Source organism: Bos grunniens, chromosome 12 (genome assembly GCF_055505025.1).
Source record: "Bos grunniens cultivar Pamir isolate PY7600 chromosome 12, Bosgru_T2T1.0, whole genome shotgun sequence".
NCBI classification, from domain to species: Eukaryota; Metazoa; Chordata; class Mammalia; order Artiodactyla; family Bovidae; genus Bos; species Bos grunniens.
This window is the reverse complement of record NC_141176.1, coordinates 71,411,882-71,436,472: the sequence shown is the minus strand read 5'-3', so window position 1 is coordinate 71,436,472 and position 24,591 is coordinate 71,411,882. Positions and strand designations below refer to the sequence as shown.

Here is a 24,591-nt window from a genome sequence, read left to right as displayed (position 1 = left end):
TTACGTCATGTTTGATGAATAATTGAAGGGGAATTGAAAGTGTTAGTCACTTAGTCATCCAACTCTTTGCAACCCCATGGATTATAGCCCACCAGTCTCCTCTGTCCATGGAATTATCCTGGCATGACAACTGGAGCAGGGTGCCATTTCCTTCTCCAGGGAATGTTCCTGACCCAGGGATCAAACCTGGGCATCGTGCATTGCAGGTGGACTCTTTACCATCTGAGCTACCAGGTAAGCTCCCAAACTTAAAGGCAGTATCATCCAGGAAAGAGAACTGTTCTATGCAGATCTGGCCAACAGCTGCAACACCCTGGTAACATGATCTATTCATAAGGTAAGTGTGAAATGGGTATGATGGGATAGCAGAGAGGAGATTGTGCAAAGCTGGAGACCATCCACTTGGCATTATTCCTCAAAGGCACCCTGTGAAGCAGCACTGAACAGGGGGCAGGGGAAAGAACAATCCCTGCCCACCAGGCCTTCATCATCCAGAGAGGGAGGAAGACAGTTCAGGCAGCAACACTGACACCACATGCCAAGAAGGGCCACTACAAAACTTCTATGGAGGACCTCTATGAACACTAATCAAGCTGTCCAAAAACACTACTGCCTGCCTATTACTGAAGTATATTGCAGACAATGTCAGAAAAACAAACTTCTCATCTACAGGACAAAACATATTATCACATCTAAGCTGCACACAGAGGAAATGAGTGTTGGATAAAGAGAACCCTTGTCTTATGTCCTCAACAGAACACTGACGGACACCAAACCCTGGCACCTGGCATCCCAATAAGCTAAATCCAGTAAGAAGAAGGGTGGGAAATGGAAGAGGATCCCTCAGGGGCAGCTCACCTGATCAAACCTCTTCACATCGTTGGACAGCAGGTTGACTATCTGGCCTGTGGTGGTCTTCCCCATGGCTGAGCTACTCAGGCGAAGTGACTGAAATGAAAGAAAGATACAGAGAATCAGATTCCTACAGTGATACCAAGTCAGTCTGAGAACATAGCAAAATGGAGTGCGTTTTCATGGGGTCTTGTGTGGTGTCAGGGCGAGCAGGATGATGCCTGACAGCAGGGCTTTGGGGACCCATGTTCATCCTTAGACAATTCAATGTGGCGGCAGCCCTGCTTACAAGGACAGCAAAAGGAGGAGCAGGAGACAGAAGCAAAATCCTCCACCCTGTTTCTCAGTGAACTTGGACCTGTCCGAAGGATAAACGAATGTAGGTTTAGACTTACAAGCCAACTAAGTAATTTTCAGCCAAACCCTAAACAGCATATTAAAAAGCAGAGACATCATTATGCCAACAAAGGTCCATATAGTCAAAGCTATATTCTTTCCAGTAGTCATATACTGATATGAAAGCTGGACCATAAAGAAGGCTGAGCACCGAAGAACTGATGCTTTCGAAATGTGGTTCTAGAGAACTCTTGAGAGTCCCCTGGACAGCTAGGAGATCCAACCACTCAATCCTAAAGAAAATCAACCCTGAATACTCATTGTAAGGACTGATACTGAAACAAGCTCCAACAGTTTGGCTGCCTGATGCCAAGAGCTGATTCATTGGAGAAGATCCTGATGCTGGGAAAGATTAAGGGCAGGAGGAGGAGGGGGAAACAGAGGATGAGATAGTTGGATGGCATCCTGGTCTCAATGGACATGAGTTTGTGCAAACTCCGGGAGATAATAAATGACAGGGAAGGCTGGTGTGCTGCAGTCCATGGGGTCACAAAGAGTTGGACTGGACTTAGCGACTGAACAACAACAAGATGAAAGTGGAGAGGTCGCCTTAAGGAAAGAGATTAGGGGACCTGGACTATAAATCTGGTCAGTCATTAATACTAGGTATGACACCATTTAAACACTCTGGTCTTAGTTTCCTCATTCTAAAACTAACCAGTATAGTATTCAAAACACTAATCCTGTGAGGAAACTATGTTCTTAATGCCAGTCTGCTGACTTTACAAAAAACACAGACTGTGCTGTACAATCCCTTGATTTGATTAAAAAGCTCTGAAAAATTCCCTGGAGAACTGAGAAACCTGAACAGACCACCTTGAGCTGTTTCAACAGACCATCAGCTGGAGCCATGGATCCAAACAAAATACCATGGTTCATAAATTCTTTATGTTTAGTCTTCAAGTTAAACAGAAAAATCAATGCTCAAGAGAAAATGTAAAATGATGTAGCCACAATGGAAGAGATGACATTTCCTCAAAAACCAAACATGAAATTAGTACACAGCATAGCAATTTCATTTCCCAGAATGTACCCAGAATAATTTAGAGCATGAATTTTACTGGTCATTTGTGCACCATGTTCATACCACCATTATGTACAACAGTCAAAGGTAGAAACAACTCAAATGTCCACTAACAGATAAATAGATACCCAGTCAGTCAGTCAGTCAGTACTCAAACTCAAGTCCATCGAGTTGATGATGCCATCCAACCATCTCATCCTCTGTCATCCCCTTCTCCTCCTGCCTTCAATCTTTCCCAGCATCAGAGTCTTTTCCAGTGAGTCAGTTCTTTGCATCAGGTGGCCAAACTATTGGAGTTTCAGCTTCAGCATCAATCCTTCCAATGAATATTCAGGGTTGATTTCCTTTAGGATGGACTGGTTTGATCTCCTTGCAGTCCAAGGGACTCTCAAGAGTCTTCTCCAACACCACAGTTCAAAAGCATCAATTATTTGGTGCTCAGCTACCTTTAGATTCCAACTCTCATCCAAACATGACTACTGGAAAAATCATAGCTTTGACTAGACAGACCTTTGTTGGCAAAATAATGTCTCTGCTTTTTAATATGCTGTCTAGGTTGATCATAGCTTTTCTTCCAAGGAGTAAGCATCATTTAATTTCATGGCTGCAATAACCATCTGCAGTGATGTTGGAGCCCAAAAAAATAAAATCTCTCACTCTTTCCATTGTTTCCCCATCTATTTACTATGAAGTGATGGGATCGGATGCCATGATCATAATTTTCTGAATGTTGAGTAGTAAACCAGCTTTTTCACTCTTCTCTTTCACTTTCATCAAGAGGCTCTTACTTCTTCTTCGCTTTCTGGCATAAGGGTCATGTCATCTGCTTATCTGAGGTTATTGATATTTCTCCCGGTAATCTTACTTCCAGCCTGTGCTTCATTCAGCCTGGCATTTCTCATGATGTGGTCTGCTATAAGTTAAATAAATAGGGTGGCAATATACAGCCTTGATGTACTCCTTTTCCGATTTGGAACCAGTCTGTTGTCCCATGTCTGGTTCTAACTATTGCTTCTAACTACTGCAAAAAATTTCTGAGGAGGCAGGGTCAGGTGGTCTGTTATTCCCATCTCTTTAAGAATTTTCCACAGCTTGTGGTAATCCACACAGTTAAAAGCTTTGGCATAGTCAATAAAGCAGAAGTAGATGTATTTCTGGAACTCTCTACCTTTTTCAATGATCCAACAGAGCTTGGCAATTTGATCTCAGGTTCCTCTGCCTTTTCTAAATTCACCTTGAACATTTGGAAGTTCATAGTTCACATGCTCTTGAAGCTTGGATTGTAGAATTTTGAGCATTACTTTGCTAGCATGTGAGATGAGTGCAACTGTGGGGTGGTTTGAACATTCTTTGGCATTGCTTTTCTTTGGGATTGGAATGAAAACTGACCTTTTTCAGTCCTGTGGCCACTGCTGAGTTTTCCAAATTTGCTGGCATATTGAGTGCAGCACTTTCACAGCATCATCTTTTAGGATTTGAAATAGTTCACCTGGAATTCCATCACCTCCACTAGCTTTGTTTGTAGTGATGCTTCCTAAGGCCCACTTGACTTCACATTCCAGGATGTCTGGCTCTCGTCCCATGATCACACCATCATGGTTATCTGGGTCATGAAGATCTTTTTAGTATAGTTCTTCTGTGTATTGATGCCACCTCTTCCTAATATCTTTTGCTTCTGTTAGGTCCATACCATTTCTGTCCTTTATTGTGCCCATATTTGCATGAAGTGTTCCCTTGGTATCTCTAATTTTCTTGAAGAGATCTCTAGTCTTTCCCATTCTATTGTTTTCTTCTATTTCTTTGCACTGATCACTGAGGAAGGCATTCCAATTTCTCCTTGCTATTCTTTGGAACTCTGAATTTGAATGAGTCTATCCCTGCTTTTCTCCTTTGTCTTTAGCTTCTCTTCTTTTCTCAGCTATTTGCAGGATCTCCTTAGACAACCATTTTGCCTTGTTGCATTTCTTTTTCTCAGGAACGGTCTTGATCATGGCCACCTGTACAATGTTAAGAACCTCCATCCATAGTTCTTCAGGCAGTTTGTCTATCAGATCTAATCCCTTGAATCTATTTGTCACTTCCACTGTATAATCATAAGGGATTTGATTTAGGTCATACCTGAATCAGTTCAGTTCAGTCGCTCAGTCATGTGCAACTCTTTGCAACCCCATGGACTGCAGCACGCCAGGCCTTCCTGTCTATCACCAACTCCCGGAGTTCACTCAAACTCATGTCCATTGAGTTGGTGATGCCATCCAACCATCTCATCCTCTGGCGTCCCCTTCTCCTCCCACCTTCAATCTCTCCCAACGTCAGAGTCTTTTCAAATGAGTCACTTCTTCGCATCAGGTGGCCAAAATATTGGCGTTTCAGCCACTGCATCAGTCTTTCCAATGAACACTCAGGACTGGTCTCCTTTGGGATGGATTGGTTGGATCTCTTTGCTTCCAAGGGACTCTCAAGAGTCTTCTCCAACACCACAGTTCAAAAGCATCAATTCTTCTGCTCTCAGCTTTCTTTATAATCAAACTCTCACACCCATACATGACTACTGGAAAAACCATAGCCTAGACTAAATGGACTTTTGTTGGCAAAGTAATGTCTCTGCTTTTCAATATGCTATCTAGTTTGGTCATAACTTTCCTTCCAAGGGAAAGCGTTTTTTAATTTCCTGGCTGCAGTCACCATTTGCAGTGATTTTGGAGCCCCAAATAATAAAGTCTCTTACTGTTTCCCCATCTATTTGCCATAAAGTGATGGGACCAGATGTCATGATCTTAGTTTTCTCATTGTTGAGCTAAATGGTCTAGTGGTTTTCCCTACTTTCTTCAACTTATGTCTGATTTTGACAATAAGGATTTACACAATATTGTATATACATGTGAAGGAATATGATTCACCTTTAAAAAGGACTTAAATTCTGACATCTGTTCCAACATGGATGAATCTTGAAGACATTGTACTACATGACATAGAATAAATATTGTATGATTTCGCTTAAATGAGGGACCTAGAGGAGTCAAATTCATAGAAAGATGTAGTAGAGTCATGATGATGAAGAGGAGGTGACTGGGGAGTATTTAATTAATGCAGAGCTTAAGTTTTGGAAGAAGAAAAAATTCTGGAGATGCAGAGTGGTGATGGCTGCACAAGAATGTGAATGTATTTAATGTCACTAAATGGTGCACTTAAAAAGTTAAAATGGTAAATTTTATGTTGTGTATGCTAAGTCACTGCTAAGTCACTTCAGTCATGTCTGACTCTGTGTGACCCCATAGACGGCAGCCCACCAGGCTCCCCCATCCCTGGGATTCTCCAGGCATGCTGTGTATATTTTACCACAATTGTTAAAATTATGAACCAAAGCTATAAGTAATTTTATCAAAAGGTAAATAAATGACAAATCATCTTTATATATGATACATCTCCCAAAATCATTCAATATCACAAACTATGACTACGAGCTTAGCAGCCATCCCATTTCTAACACCCAATCTGATTTCTCCCCAGGACCAGGGGTCAGGAGGTGGAGCCTAAGTATGAAACACAGACGTTCACAGGGACATTTCAGAGCCTCTCGGCAACCCCAGCTTTGCCCTAAGGAATCAGCCCACCTGTTACCTGCAAAGAAGTGTCTTATTTCTCCATCTCAGTAGGAATCTAGATGCAAGGCTTTCCATGAGGAAATTTCCATGTTTCTGGAATTTCAGCTTATGTATACAGTTTCTGACTTTGAAAGAAACAATTATTTTAGGCAATTAAGCCAGTAAATGAACATTTTGGGAGATGTTCACATTCACATAAGCAACATACAAGGTCAGATCAGATTTCCCAAAAGAGGCATTCCAAAGTGTTAGTGGGAAGAGGAAGAAAACCAGGCGGACACTGGCTCACCTGTACAGCAAAGAAAGAGCTTTGTTTGCCTAAACCATCATCTCAAATATAACTTAAGGTTTTCCCAGTACAGTTCTGGTGAAATTTCCTGCATACTTATGGGAGCTAAGCATGATCTGGAAAGGTAAACATCTAGCTATTTTTTGGGGGGGTGGGGGCTCCAAAATCACTGCAGATGGTGACTGCAGCCGTGAAATTAAAGACGCTTGGATGTATGTTGGAGAGTGTTTTGCCTATGTTCTCCTCTAGGAGTTTTATAGTTTCTGGTCTTACATTTAGATCTTTAATCCATTTTGAGTTTATTTTTGTGTATGGTGTTAGAAAGTGTTCTAGTTTCATTCTTTTACAAGTGGTTGACCAGTTTTCCCAGCACCACTTGTTAAAGAGATTGTTTTTAATCCATTGTATATTCTTGCCTCTTTTGTCAAAGATAAGGTGTCCATATGTGCGTGGATTTATCTCTTGGCTTTCTATTTTGTTCCATTGATCTATGTTTCTGTGTTTGTGCCAGTACCATACTGTCTTGATGACTGTGGCTTTGTAGTAGAGCCTGAAGTCAGGTAGGTTGATTCCTCCAGTTCCATTCTTCTTTCTCAAGATAGCTTTGGCTATTCGAGGTTTTTTGTATTTCCATACAAATTGTGAAATTATTTGTTCTAGCTCTGTGAAGAATACCGTTGGTAGCTTGATAGGGATTGCATTGAATCTATAAATTGCTTTGGGTAGTATACTCATTTTCACTATATTGATTCTTCCAATCCATGAACAAGGTCTATTTCTCCATCTATTAGTGTCCTCTTTGATTTCTTTCACCAGTGTTTTATAGTTTTCTATATATAGGTCTTTAGTTTCTTTAGGTAGATATATTCCTAAGTATTTTATTCTTTTTGTTGCAATGGTGAATGGAATTGTTTCCTTAATTTCTCTTTCTGTTTTCTCATTATTAGTGTATAGGAATGCAAGGGATTTCTGTGTGTTGATTTTATATCCTGCAACTTTACTATAATCTTGATTAGTTCTAGTAATTTTCTGGTGGAGTCTTTAGGGTTTTCTATGTAGAGGATCATGTCATCTGCAAATAGTGAGAGTTTGACTTCTTCTTTTCCAATTTGGATTCCTTTTATTTCTTTTTCTGCTCTGATTGCTGTGGCCAGAACTTCCAAAACTATGTTGAATAGTAATGGTGAAAGTGGGCACTCTTGTCTTATTCCTGACTTTAGAGGAAATGCTTTAATGAAACTATTAGCAAGGTGAAAAGGCAGCCTTCAGAATGGGAGAAAATAATAGCAAATGAAGCAACTGACAAACAACTAATCTCAAAAATATACAAGCAACTCCTACAGCTCAACTCCAAAAAATAAATGACCCAATCAAAAAATGGGCCAAAGAACTAAATAGACATTTCTCCAAAGAAGACATACAGATGGCTAACAAACACATGAAAAGATGCTCAACATCACTCATTATCAGAGAAATGCGAATCAAAACCACTATGAGGTACCATTTCACACCAGTCAGAATGGCTGCGATCCAAAAGTCTACAAGCAATAAATGCTGGAGAGGGTGTGGAGAAAAGAGAACCCTCTTACACTGTTGGTTGGAATGCAAACTAGTACAGTCACTATGGAGAACAGTGTGGAGATTCCTTAAAAAACTGGAAATAGAACTGCCTTATGATCCTGCAATCCCACTGCTGGGCATACACACTGAGGAAACCAGAAGGGAAAGAGACACGTGTACCCCAATGTTCATCGCAGCACTGTTTATAATAGCCAGGACATGGAAGCAACCTAGATGTCCATCAGCAGATGAATGGATAAGAAAGCGGTGGTACATATACACAATGGAGTATTACTCAGCCATTAAAAAGAATACATTTGAATCAGTTTTAATGAGGTGGATGGAACTGGAACCTATTATACAGAGTGAAGTAAGCCAGAAAGAAAAACACCAATACAGTATACTAACGCATATATATGGAATTTAGAAAGATGGTAACAATAACCCTGTGTACGAGACAGCAAAAGAGACACTGATGTATAGAACAGTCTTATGGACTCTGTGGGAGAGGGAGAGGGTGGGGAGATTTGGGAGAATGGCATTGAAACATGTATAATGTCATGTATGAATGAGTCACCAGTCCAGGTTCAATGCATGATACTGGATGCTTGGGGCTGGTGCACCGGGACGACCCAGAGCGATGGTATGGGGAGGGAGGAGGGAGGAGGGTTCAGGATGGGGAACACAGGTATACCTGTGGCAGATTCATTTCGATGTTTGGCAAAACTAATACAATATTGTAAAGTTTAAAAAAAAAAAGACGCTTGGCTCCTTGGATGAGAAGCTATGACAAACCTCAGTTCAGTTTAGTTCAGTTCAGTCGCTCAATCTGATAACCCTAGACAGCATATTAAAAAGCAGAGACATTACTTTGCCAGCAAAGATCCATCTAGTCAAAGCTATGGTTTTTCCACTAATCATGTATGGATGTGAGAGTCTGACTATGAAGAAAGCTAAGCACTGAAGAATTGATGCTTTTGAACTGTGGTGTTGGAGAAGACTCTTGAGAGTCCCTTGAACTGCAAGGAGATCCAACCAGTCCATCCTAAAGGAAATCAGTCCTGAATATTCATTGGAAGGACTGATGCTGAAGCTGAAACTCCAGTATTTTGCTACCTGATGTGAAGAACTGACTCATTGGAAAAGACCCTGATGTGGGGAAAGATTGAAAGCGGGAGAAGAAGGGGACAACAGAGGATGAGATGGTTGGATGTCATCACTGACTCAATGGACATGAATTTGAGTAAACTCTGGGAGTTTGTGATGGACAGGGAGACCTGGTGTGCTGCAGTCCAAAGAGGTCTCAAAGAGTCGAACATAACCAAGCAACTGAACTGAACTGAATTTGCGGGGAAATCTAAGTATTTTGTCTACTAAACGGTACAACAAGGTGTAAGAGAATAACAAATATGATGATGACTGACAATGAAGACACTTAACTAGGGTATGTCACCCAAGGAGAATCTGGACTCATGTGCCATAGCCAAACACAGACAGTGAGATGCCAGGGCCCTGAGTTCACAGTCCCAAGATTTAACAAGATTTTACTAAAGGAAAGATGGGGAAAACACATGCTACATTTTACCCAGAAAAGTATTCCCAAGAAACAGAAGCTCTAGATATGTAGCAAATAATAAGAGAAGCAATATTTTTCATTTAAATTTTTTGGTTTTAGCTTTCAATGAGGATTTTGTTTATTTGTAGTAAAAATTAAATGTATTTAATATGTGCAATGTGATATTTTGATGTAAATAAACATTGGGAAACAGTTACAGTAGAAAAACAAACATATGCCATCATCACATGTAATTACCCTTTTGTATGTGTGGTGAGAACATTTAAGATCTACTCTCTCTACAAATTTCAACTATAAAATAACAGTTATATAATTTTTTTTTCTAGAAAAAAGTAAACAGCCCAGGGCAAAGAGACATCCAAGATCAAGTTTATAAACAGCCCTTCAGCTTATAACACTGGTGTATCTGTGGCAAATCCTTAATAAAATCACCCAAAATCCTTATTTCTTTTAACCTATTTAAGACCTGGGTAAACTATGGAACAATTCTGCAGCATTTCTCAATACAAAATCACTGAACACATTAAATCAGGTCTTATTAAAAGTGCTAAAATGCATACTTAAGAAAAAAGAAACACTGAATTAAACAACTTGAATAAATAGCAACAAATTCTCACCAAAATACCAAAAACAAACTTGTGATTTCAAGTTTCATCCCAACATTCAGCTCTATTCTTTAATACCATTATAAATAATCATAACTATAGAATATAGTGAGTGAGTCTATGTTTGGCATGGATTCCATTTATATGTTTTTTTAGTTCACACAATTATATTCAATATGATTAGATGTTTCATTTAAAAATATAATCGTTTCCTTTCTCAAATACATTTTTTGCTCCTAGATTTAATTTTATAAATCCAATCACTGAAGTTTACTTTTAAATACAACTTCAATGTAAAAGAAGGTTTTAATGAACAACAAAAGTTCTACAAATACAGCTATGAGATTTAAGTATGAAAACATTGAAAACCAATTTGATAATCAGAATCCATTACAAGCTGAGTGGATATTATGCAACAACCTGTGGATAAAAGTTATCAAAGGCAGCTCTGACACGATCTCAACACAAAACTTTTCATTATTTACCGGTAAAGTTTGCTTAAATGACAACAACAAAATTGGCCTGATGCAAATAGCAAGACTCTCTAGGAAGGTGTAAATGATTCCAGTTACAAATTTTTAGTTTTCAGAGAACTTTCCCAAAATGCTTATGATGCTTGAGGGGAGGTACACACCGTGGTACCGAGCGACACTCACCTTGCGATAGATCATATGGCACACGGCTACTCTCAGCCTCATCCCCACACGCTGCATGTGGTAGAAGTACAAGTGGTGCAGAATGGCCCACACAAGCACGCAGGCGCTCAGCCCTGCTGCATAGCCATAGGCTTCATGCAAAGCAGCAGAATTGGCAGGATCATAGTTTTCAATATAACTAACCATTTTCCCCAAAAATATGGGTTGAACTACTCTGGTGCCTTCCTGAAAGAAAAAAACCTTAATTAGAAATACAAGTGATGTCAGTTTTTCTTAATACTAGCTTTACTTTTATTGTTAGCATGTTGAAAAAGCCATCTTGAGAAAATGCTACATTCATGGCTAATCTAAAAGAAAAATGCACAGATCCACTATCTCAAAAAAGACAAGCAGACAACAGTGTTAGTTTTAACGTAGCCAAAATCTTACAATCAAAGACATTAAGCCTTAGTATTGGGTTGGCCAAAAACTTCTTTTGGTTTTTAAGTAAAAATAAAAGGCACATTTTTCATTTTCACCAAGAACTTTGTTGAACAACCTTGTCAAAGTTCTGTTCCATTACCTTCTTCCATTTTTCAGGCAATTTCCTAATTTCATCCTCCCAAAACTTTGTATCTTTTTGAGGAAAACTTTGTATCTATTTCAGGTGCCTTTTACAGTCTTCTGGAGAATTAAAATTTTCTTCCAGTAAGAGAATCTTGTAAAAAACAAAATAAATGGAAATCTGAAAGTGCGATGTCTGATAAATATAGAAGATGGGGTAGATCCTCCAGGTCAGGCTGTAACAGTTTCTGCCTGGTCATCAAAGAAACATGCGGTCTTACATTATCCTGATGGAAGATAATGCATTTTCTGTTGACTAATTTCAGACACTTTTCATCAAGTGCCACCTTAAGTTGATATAATTGGGAGAAGTACTCACTGGAATTAACTCTTTGGTTTTCCGGAAGAAGCTCATAATAGAGGACTCCCTTTCACTCCCACAGTATACATAACATCAACTTCTCTGGATGAAGTCTGGACTTTGGTGCGGTTGGTGGTGGTTCATTTCACTTACCCCATGATTTCTTCCATGCCACATCAGTGTAGAGTATCCACTTTTCATCGCCCATCACAATTTGTTTTTAAAAAGGAGCATTTTATTAATAATTACGTATCAGTAGAGAATTGAGTGGGGAAATATGGTCAAGAAGGGTTTTTTGCCCCCTGCTTAACTTAGTTGGAAACAAAACAACAAAGTCATTAACATAAACAAAATGGTAAAATGACTTTTGATGTGTTTTTTTTTTTTTTTTGGCTATTTTGAGTATGTTGACTATCTCCCATATGATATAACACTGATTGTTCTTAATCAATGTCTGGATTTGATCTGTGTCAACTTCTACTATCAAATGGTCTACTCAACTGTGGAACATCAGCCACAAAGAAACCTCCAGCACAAAACGTTTCTCTTTTTTTGGCTGTGTTGAGTCTTCATTGCAGTGCGCAGGCTTCTCTTGTTGGGAACTGCCAGTTTAGTTGCCCTGAGGCATGTAATATCTTACTTCCATGACCAGAGATCAAACTTGTGACCCCTGCATTGAAAGGCAGACTCTTAGGACCACCAGGGAAGTTCCCAGATGGGTTTTCTTTTGAGAGCTCTCTACTGTCTGTACAAAGTTGAGGCACCCACACACAAGAGGAAAGGAAGAAGAATCCAAAGCTCAAAATGTGAAGCATAACAAAAAAGCATTTTCTGCTCAACCAACTAGTGCCTGCTCAAATTATTTACAGAAAGCTGACCCCATGTCTCAAACAGATGAGGCACTCAAATGGATGAGGCACTCTTATATTGCTCTACACACACATGTTCATAGGCTCTAACACCTGCCTTACCTTCCACAAGGTCACAGGAGATTTCATCTACTCCAGAGAAGAGAAGACCATGTAGTGGAAGAATTATGAGTAAGATGACCATATAAGAGTAAGATGACCAGTTTTCAAGAACACAAAGGCTCACTGCGACACTTCCAGAAAGCCCCATCATTCACCCCTAGAGGTGCTAAAAGCTTAAGAGCCCCTCACATCATAGATTATAAAACACACTGCTTATAGAGTTTACTTAGGTAGAAGTCTGGAGGCTTACACAGAGAAGCAAGAATGTCAAACTACACAGGGCAGTCCCCAGCCCAGATATGATCAAGGGAAGCCCAGTGCTGCAGGCTACAAACCTGGGGCTCTCCACCAGAAGTCCAGCAGTAACACCTGCCATCCCAAAGTGTCCTAAAACTGTGATTCTCTTCGGGAATCACTGCTGTCTGTTACTCAGCTCTCTATTTGGTCCTAATATCATTGTAATTACAGGAAAAGTAAGAGTAATGCCACCTACTTAAAGAACACTGTAAATGCAACAAATCCAGCAAAAAAAAAAAAAAAAAAATACTGCAAAATAAACGCAGGTCATTACTGCCTAAATGTCTTGATTTTTCTGCTGAGAGACAGAATTTAATATGCCAGCTGAGCAAACAGCCTCACTAAGGAGTAATGCCAGTCCAGGACCTATATCTTCTACTCTTCTGTCTGTTCCTGATCCTAACCCTCAATTAGTGAGGTAAAAAACAACTGAGAAAGTATTCAGTATCAAACTTGAAACTGGGGGCTCTCCTGATAGCTCAGTTGGTAAAGAATCCACCTGCAGTGAGGAGACCCCTGTTTGACTCCTGGGTTGTGAAGATCTGCTGGAGAAGGGATAGGCTACCCACTCCAGTATTCTTGGGCTTCCCTTGTGGCTCAGCTGGTAAAGAATCCACCTGCAATGTGGGAGACCTGGGTTTGATCCCTGGGTTGGGAAGATCCCCTGGAGAAGGGAAAGGCTACCCACTCCGGTATTCTGGCCTGGAGAATTCCATGGACTGTAGAGTCTGTAGGGATCACAAAGAGTCAGACACAATTGAGTGACTTTCACAAACTTGAAACTAACCAAATTAAAACTTTCTGGATAAGCAGGGAGAAGATAAAAAATTGTTTCCAAGATCCTTCATCTTTGACTTCTAAGCTTGATCTGTGAATATTCTTTCCACAAACCAATTGAGATTAGAGTTCTTACTCCTTCACAGGAATTCTTCACAATTGTGAAACCATAAAAGATTTTTAAAAGAGTCCAATACAATGTGACAACATTTGTTCAAGTTTCCACAGAAATCTCAGGGTAAGAGAGAAATAGACAGACATTTCATGGTGCAGTCCCTAGTATTCAACCTTCTGAAAGTACTTGGCTTTTGGGCTCCATTTCCTGCTTCTTAGGGGAACTTCTCACAGGGTTAAGTGCTAAAATTTCCCCAGTCAGGATAGTTTCCCCATTACATTTCTACATGTACTTAAAAGGTTTCTTACCCAACTCCACCATCTCCACTTCATGAGAAAAATTAATAAAACACAGAAAATAGAAACAAGCTATCAACTAAAAAAATGCTTGAGTGAAGTATATAAGCAGAAAAGAATGAGCTTATGGAAAAAATGAATAGATAGTTTATCTTCAGAAATGGGGGAACAGGTGACAAAGAGTAGAGCTGAGAAAGATCCAGAGCTAAGGAAGAAAAGCAGTGAATCAGGGAAAAAAATAACCATTAGCATTCTACATATAACTTCACTCCTCCCGACAAAATGGTCTTCATCCTGACTGTAGCTTACCATCACCTAGGAGGGGTTAGGAGCACTCTGAGACCTGAAACCCAGCCTCCAGAAACTGATTTAGGTTCAAATGATTAGAGATGGAGCCTGAAGTTCCCTCTCCCTAGAAGATGCTGGATGCAGAAACTAATCCCATGTAAGCATCTGGTATTCTCCTGTATCATCAGGGCATCTGGACGTGGAGGGGTCATGAACCTGCTCTGAAGGACTTACAAGTGCCACAGAGGGTTTTAACCAGAGTTCCATGTTACATATCATGCTTCTAGGAAAATTCCTTATGAATCCAAACTCTTGAGACTCCAATGATGAAATTCAGACCTTTCATTTGACACTACAGAAAAAAGTAAATGTTTATAAAATACTATATCTACAAAATAAAAACATGAATAAAAATTTGTAATGTTACCTCTAAAAGGGGAGGGAGAATTAGAATGGAGCCAACAAGGATATCAGACTTCCTTAAAAACAGCCTCTTCTGTTGATAGAGTTTGAAAACAATATCAGTTCAATTCAGTTCAGTCGCTCAGTTGTGTCTGACTCTTTGCAACCCCATGGACCACAGCACACCAGGCCTCCCTGTCCATCACCAACTCCTGAAGTCTACTCAAACCCATCTCCATTGAGTTGGTAATGCCATCCAACCATCTCATCCTTTGTTGTCCCCTTCTCCTCCTGCCTTTAATCTTTCCCAGAAGAATATTATACAGAATTATAATTATAAAACAATAAAGTTTTAAAAAGCAATTCCTAAAATTTCAGAGTGAAATGAAACAAAAGGTATATCCATCCAGTAGGCTGAGTTATACACACAAAAAATTATTAAAAGTGGTTGTAAAAAAATAATTTGAAAACACATTCCCTGTGTGATATGCCTAAAGACAATATGAACAGCAAAAAAAAAAAAAAAAAAAGCTTCCAAAAGTCACATTATGGTTAATAGTGTTGATACTATAAGATTTTTAAATGAGTAATTATGTTGATATCATTGAGAACTGGGATTAGGCATGACAGAAAAGAGAACAGATGATGAAAGAAAACAGATACCAATCTAAGAGTTAAAAGATAAAGTAAAAACACCACTGTCCTGAATCTGATTTAGATTGAAAATACCCATATAAACTCAAGGTTTGTTTACTACAAAAAAATGTATACTAGCCTTGTCCAACGAAAAAGCTGAGAAATAATAGCCAACTCAACAGCAATGAGCACCCCTAGTGCCCAGACCATAGTCTCTAAATACCATTTCCCACTAGAAGGAACCATGGCTGCTTGGAGAAATGGAGATTCCAGGGCTGGGGCAAATTTTTACTTAAGGGTGCACAGCTTTTTTTGTGTGTAAAGATAAACTAGAAACATTTTGTCACATCAGAAAGCAAAAAATTAGCAAGGATTTCTACAGTATGCACAAAAGACAGGAGTCCTAGGAAGAGATGCATTCTATCCTTAATGGCAGAGGCTGGTTTCACAAAGAGCTTAGAAAACTCATTGCTGTTTATAGGCCATTATGGCTGAATGAGATCTCTTGAGAAAAGTCACTTCTAAAAGCCAACTTTTCTGGAAAGTAATTAAAAGTTTCACTTCTAAGCAGGATTTTGATTTTTTTTAATCATTATGAAAGCAATCTTTTAAAAAAAAGGAATCATCAAGGAAATAATCTATTTCCTTGATTTTTTAAAGAAAATGGATTGAGGGGGATTGGAGGATGAGTGAAATAGGTGAGGGAGATTAAGAGACACAAACCAGTTATAAAATAAATAAGTCGTGGGAATGTAATGTACAACATAGGGAATACAGTCAATAACATTGGAAAAATTTGTATGGTGACAGATGATAACTAGACTGATCAGGGTGATCATTTAATAATGTACAAAAATACTGAGTCACTACACTCACTATACACTTGAAACTAATATAATATTTATATTATACTTCATTACACTATATATATTATATATTATTATATTATATATTAGTATATATAATATTATATATTATGCTAATATTTATATATACTTCATTATATTATAAAGTATAATACTTCATATTATACTTCAAAAATCATACTTCAATTTTTAAAACTTTTTTTCAATGATGCAATAAAAGTATAGATTAAAAAAAAAATGAATTGAAAAGCATTACCCTCATATATGTCTCAAGGTCATCACGGATATTACTAACACCTGATGGCTAATGCTATGCTCTCAAGAATCAGTAGAGCAGGTCTATTCTGCAGGTCCCTTTCTAGTTGGCTCAGTGCCCCCTCCTCCTCTCCTTTGCTGTGTGGTCCTCAGTGGTTGCTCTGAGCCCACATATCTCTGTCACAAGCAGCCACTCCTCAGCCTCCTGGGTGGAGCAGAAGTGAGGGACACATGGAAGAAAGGGTTGGGAAATAAATGCAAAGACCACTCAGCTCTCCAGGAGTGAGTCAAGGCACAAAGCGCTGAGTCCAGGCACAAAGCCCACTTTGGGATGCAGAGGATTCTACTTACTTCCTGCTCATCAGTTGAGCTCCAATATAAAGATTTACACAAATATGTGCTTCCTACATTCTCCACCTAAAGCAGAGACAACCAGCAAAAGTGGCCTTGGACAAAGGTCAGTAATTAGACAAGGCCAGGCCATTTCTAAGGTTCCCAGGAAGAGGACATAAACTCTGGTCACTCCGCCCCCCTCAGGGGAAGGGACTGGGTGAACTGGACTGGGTGAACCCCCTCTGGTTCTCTGAGGTCACCCCACTTACACACCAGCAGGTGGACACCTCATCTCTCACAGAGAAGCCCTAATGACCTGGGGAGGTGGTCTCTGTGTCTCTGGTCCGGGAAGAGTCTTCGGGCCCCTCCTCTCCACCCTGAGGGCCCCAGGCAGGCAGAGACCTGTTCTCCTCACCCAAGGTCCCCATGGAGGTGCACACAGGGGCCAGGGTGCCGGGAACTCGCTGGCTGTTCTGTTCTAATCAGGGGTGACCTGCAAGTGCTCCAGGTTGGACATTAGCCTGGTACTTGCTTCCCCAAGCCTTATGATCACTCCTCAATTTGCACAGGACAGAGGTTTCACACTTTAAAATCTTAACCCCAAAAGCCTCATGCTGGACTGGCATCACCCTGCCTCTTCCCACTGTGTGCCAGGAGTGCCTTTGCTGTGGTTGGTCACAGCACTGTCTGGGAACCATGGGTAACCCATGAGTCGTCTGTGCATCACAGGAATTAAAAGAGGGCAGGAGGTTACAAAGTAAACGTATTCATGTTTTAGAGAATCCAGAAGTGAGTTTAGATCTTCCACTATCTAAAATTATCACCACTTAGGGACAGTAATGAGGGGAAGCTGGCTTCTTAAGAGGCTCCTGGTCCATCTGACCACAGCATGATATTGTTGCCGGCATCAACATCCTAGTCAAATCTGGCACCCAGGGGACATGGTCACTTGAAAACTACTCACAATTATGATCCCAAATCCGACTTCCTGCTCCAGGAAGTTCTTAGCATCCTATTTATTATATTAAACAAAGTTCAGGATCCATGTGTCTGAGACCCTGAAGACAAAGCTCTAAAGACAAGCATTCCTGACCCTGGATAAACTCTTAGTCATTGAGATGATCAGGCTTGTAAGTCAGAGTGCCTGAAATGGAACCTCACTTTGTCCTTTAAACTCCCTGTAACCACAGGCAACCTATGTAATTACCTGGGTTCAGAGTCCTTTCTTCTACAATGGGGGTAATAGAAAACCTACAACTTCGCTGAGTTAGCCAAAGAAATAAAAATGTTATTACACATAAAGTGCTCGTGGCAGTTCCTGATACATAACTTAATTCGAGTACTTGCTATTGCTATTGCTGCACTACTAATAGTACTGCGGCTGCCACCACCAGTACTACTCAGTATGACCCTTTGTAACTGCAACTTGTACTTGTAGTACTACTACTGAGATGAGACCCCCATTTACCAGGTCCTCAACTCCCCACTTCTCTGCCATGACCACCCAACAACCAGCCTCCTGAAAGAGGGGCTGGGGCTCTACCACTTGCACTTGATGCAGCCCCTAGGCCTGGCCTTCCTGGATCCCCAGTAGGAAGTGTTCCTGGGGCTGGACAACTGTGAAATCAACATTCCACCCCACCCTTCACAAGGCACTGCAGCATCTTGGTGGTCAGAGCCCTCTCTAAGGTGGCACTCTGCCCCACATACCTGTCCCCACCCTATGGCACAATTGTCAACTCACCTTTGTCATCAATGAGAACTCCGTCTCCCAGGACCACCCAGTCACCTGGGAGCTGACAGATTCTCTGTCTGTCCATTTGTGTGGGGCAGACTTCACCTGCCCAGCTGCCCACTGCCCACAGTGCCCTTCAGTATAGCACAGCCTTTAAATAAGAGCCACGCCACCCACCTGTAAACCACCTGGCCCACCCACCTCACCCCAACACAATGAACTGATGACAGCTCACCACCTTCTCCACCTAGAACACCCCTTTAACAGCAACTGCATCTTCCATCCCTCCTGCCCTCACACACTCACAGGCCACCCGTGCCCCTAAGGCAGTGCTAAGGGACCACGGAGAGCACGAGCCACCCAGGGGGGTCTGCAGCAGACCTCCAGCAGGCTCAGCCAGAACAGGGGACTGACGGCACTGTGTCCCCAGGTGAACCATCTCACTGCGGGGTCTTGACCCAGGATCTTCAGGGTCACGGAGGTCATTGACCTCACAGTTTTCTGTCCCTGGTTTTCTCCTGCACATCCCCTCCTCCATCTCCACCAAAGCCAGGATACCAAGACTCTCCCTTCAACCAGCAAACCACTTCCACAGCCAGAACAGAAACCAGCATGGAGGGTGCATGAATTCATGGTGAAGCTGGAGCTCCTCCACATGGGGTTTCTGACCTGGGTGACCTGGCCCACAGGGAGGGCACAGCCCAGGGAAGGGCATGCTCTTGGAGCTCTGGCTCCTCCAAACCAGCTCCTCCAAACCAGGAGGCTCATATTCCTTGAGGTTGTAGGATATTTTCCTCAAGGATCACTTTCAGCATTTGTATCAAGTACTAAGCACTAAAAATGTCCTCAGTCTTAATTAGTCACTCAGTCGTGTCCGACTCCTTGCAACCCCATGAATCGTGGCACGCCAGACCTCCCTGTCCATCACCAACTCTCAGAGTTCACCCAAACCCATGTGCATTGAGTCGGTGATGCCATCCAACCATCTCATCCTCTGTTGTCCTCTTCTCCTTCTGCCCCCAATCCCTCCCAGCATCAGGGTCTTTTCCAATGAGTCAACTCTTCGCATGAGGTGACCAAAGTATTGGAGTTTCAGCCTCAACATCAGCCCTTCCAATGAACACCCAGGACTGATCTCCTTTAGGATGGACTGGTTGGATCTCCTTGCAGTCCAAGGAACTCTCAAGAGTCTTCTCCAACACCACAGTTCAAAAGCATCAATTCTTCAGTGCTAAGCTTTCTTCATAGTCCAACTTTCACATCCATACATGACCACTGGAAAAACCATAGCCTTGACTAGATGGACGTTTGTCAGCAAAGTAATATCTCTGCTTTTCAATATATCTAGGTTGGTCATAACTATCCTTCCAAGAAGTAAGCATCTTTTAATTTCATGGCTGCAGTCACCATCTGCAGTGATTTTGGAGCCCATAAAAATAAAGTCTGACACTGTTTCCCCATCTATTTGCCATGCAGTGATGGGACCAGATTCCATGATCTTCATTTTCTGAATGTTGAGCTTTAAGCCAACATTTTCACTCTCCTCTTTCACTTTCATCAAGAGGCTTTTGAGTTCCTCTTCACTTTCTGCCATAAGGGTAGTGTTATCTGCATATCTGAGGTTATTGATATTTCTCCCAGCAACCTTGATTCCAGCTTGTGCTTCTTCCAGCCCAGTGTTTCTCATGATGTACTCTGCATAGAAGTTAAATAAGCAGGGTGACAATATACAGCCTTGACGTACTCCTTTTCCTATTTGGAACCAGTCTGTTGTTCCATGTCCAGTTCTAACTGTTGCTTCCTGACCTGCATACAGGTTTCTCAAGAGGCAGGTCAGGTGGTCTGGTATTCCCATCTCTTTCACAATTTTCCACAGTTGATTGTGATCCACACAGTCAAAGGCTTTGGCATAGTCAATACAGCAGAAATAGATGTTTTTCTGGAACTCTCTTGCTTTTTCCATGATCCACTGGATGTTGGAAATTTGATCTCTGGTTCCTCTGCCTTTTCTAAAACCAGCTTGAACACCTGGAAGTTCACGGTTCATGTATTGCTGAAGCCTGGCTTGGAGAATTTTGAGCATTACTTTACTAGCATGTGAGATGAGTGCAATTGTGCAGTAGTTTGAGCATTCTTTGGCATTGCCTTTCTTTGAGATTGAAATGAAAACTGACCATTTCCAGTCCTGTGGCCACTGCTGAGTTTTCCAAATTTGCTGGCATGTTGAGTGAAGCACTTTCACAGCATCATCTTTCAGGATTTGAAATAGCTCAACTGGAATTCCATAACCTCCACTAGCTTTGTTCATAGTGATGCTGTCTAAGGCCCACTTGACTTCACATTCCAGGATGTCTGGCTCTAGGTGAGTGATACGGTATAAAATGTCTTGTCTTATCAGTGCCATCCTTTCCCATAAGCTGTTATGAGAAAACCTGAAAGAACTTTTGGCCAACTTAGTACTAATCCCCTGGAGGCTCACTCCTTTAAGCTCTGTCCATTCTAAAAATAAACGCAACCACTGAGGTACATCATGATGAGATTTATCCTGTGACAAACTGCTGTCCTCTCTCCCCACCATTGCATCCATCTCAGTACTGATCTGCACACACTTAAAAGCAACACACAGTATGTAAAAAAAATTTACCTCAAGAAAGGTAAATATTCCCAAAACTAGACAGGATTTCCAGTAACACTTTACGATTGCTTTCATTAAAGAAGGCTCCTGTTTGTGTGTCTTGGCTCTCAAAACTTCTTGATCCCAGTACCTGTGATGAGAAACAGAGTACAGTAAATAACAGCGTGTCCACCAAAAGGAAAGGGGGAGGGGTGGAGTGGGAGATGAGCCTTCACTACAGGGCGCTCTGCGGCTGCCCCATAGATGCTGGCTAACTGATCACAGGGCTCCTGAAAGATGAGTGGTGCAGACTCTGAAGCACCAGAGAAACAGGCCTTGAGGGAAAAGTTCCAGATTCTGGAAACAAGTTCCTTCCAAGCTTTGCTGGACTCACAGGTCATGAGCAGCTCAGGGCAGACACTGTCCTCAGGGACCCCACCTCCAGGGACAGAGCTCGCTCTCCAGGGCCATGGCTGTGGGCTCCCTCCACATCCACAGATGCACAGGAAACACGGGCTCCTCCAGCCTCCAAAGTGGGCTAAGCCCGGGGTCAGCCTGAGGAGGGGAGCATTCAGTGTCAGGGGAGGAGGCTCAGAAGAACCTGGAGGAAGCAAAGCCCCCCCACATGCACTTTTAGCCCCACATGGAAATTCTCACTCTCCCTCCCTTTCTCCCTGCTGCCTGTGCTCACCCTTGCAGCTCTTCTCCAAGGTGCTGGGAGCGATCGTCCGGAAGCACTGAGTACATGTCATCTTGTTTTAATTTCTGTTCATCACCAATTTTAAACAAGGGGTTTAGCCACCTGCTAAAAATTAAAAGGACAGTGATATACATCCAAATTCTGCTGCTCTGCACAAATGCTCAATTGTAAATCCAAACTACACATCTATAATTAGAATCTTATATTTATGGGCTTTGTTAAATAAAAACAAAAAAAAAACTACATTTTAAATATATAGAGGTATGGGGGAATGATTAGATATCTGTTTACACACTCACTCACATACATACACACAGTCCCTCACTCTGTACTCTGAGAGGCCCTGGAAGCAATGGCACACTGGTAGCATTTTAGCCCCCTGATCTTGGGGTTTGGGGTAACATACACAATCACAATTTTTTTCTTGTTGTAAGAAATGTTAAGGTCTCTTATCAGCTTTCAAATATTCAGAACAGTAGGATTAACTAAAGTCAACAGACTGCACATTACATCCCCATAACTGACTCATTTTATAATGGAAGGTTGTGCCCTTAGGTCCCCTTCACCCAGACCTTGGCTTTTTAATACCTTCTTTGCTAAAAGGAATCAACTAAGAAAAGGCTGGTTCCAAAATTGGGGCTGTGTGTGTCAGCACTGATAACTCTGTTTTTTTTTTTTTTTTTTTACTGTAATATAAGTGCCTGCAATAAAGCTTTGAAGACATCCATGTCAAAGACATCCATCTCCAGTGAACACGTGACAGCTACACAATGAGATAAAGAGCCAGGCCACCCCACCCGTGAAGTTCCCGCTTTAGAAAGCTCTGGTTGACCTGATAACAGACCATCTCACTGACTGTTTGCTTCTCCCTTCCTGCACTTTAATTCCCTCTCTTATTTTTTAAATTCACCAATAAAGAGTGAAACTTTAAAATCCTAGACACCCTACCCTCAACCTCAAAAAGGCAGAACCCCAAGTCCAAGCTTACTTGAGAGCTCTCTCTCCCCACCTAGGACCTCGCTGTGTCACCCCAGGGGTGCCTTGTACCTTCCGGGTCATGTGAGTGATACACCTTGGCAGTTCAAAGTTCCCTGATGGTTGTTGCTAAGACGTGTCTCACAATCCTAAGAACCACAAGAGCCAGTCCAGCCACAACACTGGCTGCAAAAAGAGAATTTCTGTGGGGGCTGCTCATAACTAGTATGAGCCCTGGTGAGCAGAGCCCCAGGCAAAAGCCTCACTGTCTACAGGCCAAAACCAACAGGCAGAGAAAGTCCAAGATGGGTCTGGGACACATTGTGCCATAAAATAAAGAATCATGAGGATGTGTAGGAAGGACAGAGAAGCTTGAATGGCTCTTGCTAGACAAATCTGGGATACTTTGAACATCAGAACAAACAAATGGCAATGAACCTTAACCCAGTAAATAATGAAAGAATCCATGAATAAGTACTGCTAAATAAATGGAAGAAAAAGGAAAACTCTTGCAAACAAATGCAAACACACATAAAATGAGTAATCAATTACTTTTTAACTGTGTACATAACTTAAAATGTACTGTACTGAATGATTTTTAAGTGCAAGATATGTTTTATCTTTATATGAGAAAAATCACTTGAGAAATTGTTTTGTGATTCAATCTATAAACTATGTATTCCAAGACATGTCTGTTCCAGATAGATGCTTAGTCCCTTGTGCAAATCAAGTACTGGTCCAAAATACTGCTGAAATTTTATATACTTACTGATATTTTACACTTTTTTATCCTGCATGTCCTGTAAAGTTATAAATCTGCACAATAAAAATATTTAACAATTCCAAAAAAAAAGGAACAATCAAGTCAAGAAAATCATCAATGGAAATTAAAAACTGGCTGAAAGTTTACAGCAGAAGATGATATTTACATAATCTCAACTTATCTCTCTGCAATTATTTATTATAAAGGGAAAAAACAGTAGCTATACAGATAATCCCACCGAAAAACCTATTCAGATAGACCATGCATTATTTAAATGATAATAGTTAGTATGCAGAGACAGCCCATAGGTAAACACCATTTTACTGATTTTGCCAGGGTAAGGAAATTTCCAAGGCCAGACCATAATAACCCATGGATAGAGATTAAATCAGTCAGTCCTAAAAGAAATCAACCCTGAATATTCATTGGAAGGCCTGATGCTGAAGCTCCAATACTTTGGCCAAGCTAATGAGAAGAGCTGACTGATTGGAAAAGACCCGGATGCTGGGAAAGGTTGAAGGCAAAAGGAGAAGAGGGCAGTAGAAGATGAGATGGTTAGATAAGATCACTGACTCAATGGGCATGAGTTTGGGCAAACTCCAGGAGAGAGTAGGGGACAAGGAAGCCTGGTGTGCTGGTCCATGGGGTCGCAAAGAGTCGGACACAACTGAGCGACTGAAAAACATCCAGGACAGAGATCATATTTCTTTTATCTTGTTATTCCTAGGACAACATGGGTACAGATGCTCAAGAAATATTTGTTGGATGTATGAATATCCATGACTCATTAAAGAAGCAATAAGATTGAACTTAAAATTTTGCTAATCCAGGTACCTTGGCACCCCTAAAGAAACCCCAGTCCAGGAGTCAGAAGACTGGACTCTAGTCCCAGCAGTGGTGCTGAGCACCCAGGGCCTCTGCTGTCCTCTGCTCCATGTCTCCACTCCGGTTCAGCAGCTCCATGCCTTTAACATCTCTAGGCCTCAGTTTCCTTCCAAAACAATGGTGTATACCTAGGAGCTTTACCACTAAGCAGGTTTGACACATGTTGGGTGTTATTCCACACTTGTCCCCCACAGAAAATGCCCAGGGAATCAGCAC

General features: G+C 41.2%; 1 long non-coding RNA gene across 1 annotated transcript; it reads right to left on the bottom strand.

Annotated features, from left to right (window-relative positions):
- Positions 1-856: 856 nt before the first annotated feature.
- Positions 857-21,204, bottom strand: LOC147361874 (uncharacterized). The gene is made up of 3 exons (XR_015137689.1): positions 21,083-21,204; positions 10,564-10,788; positions 857-948 (listed from the first exon to the last, which is right to left on the bottom strand). It is a non-coding gene; the product is annotated as an uncharacterized LOC147361874 (long non-coding RNA).
- Positions 21,205-24,591: the final 3,387 nt, after the last annotated feature.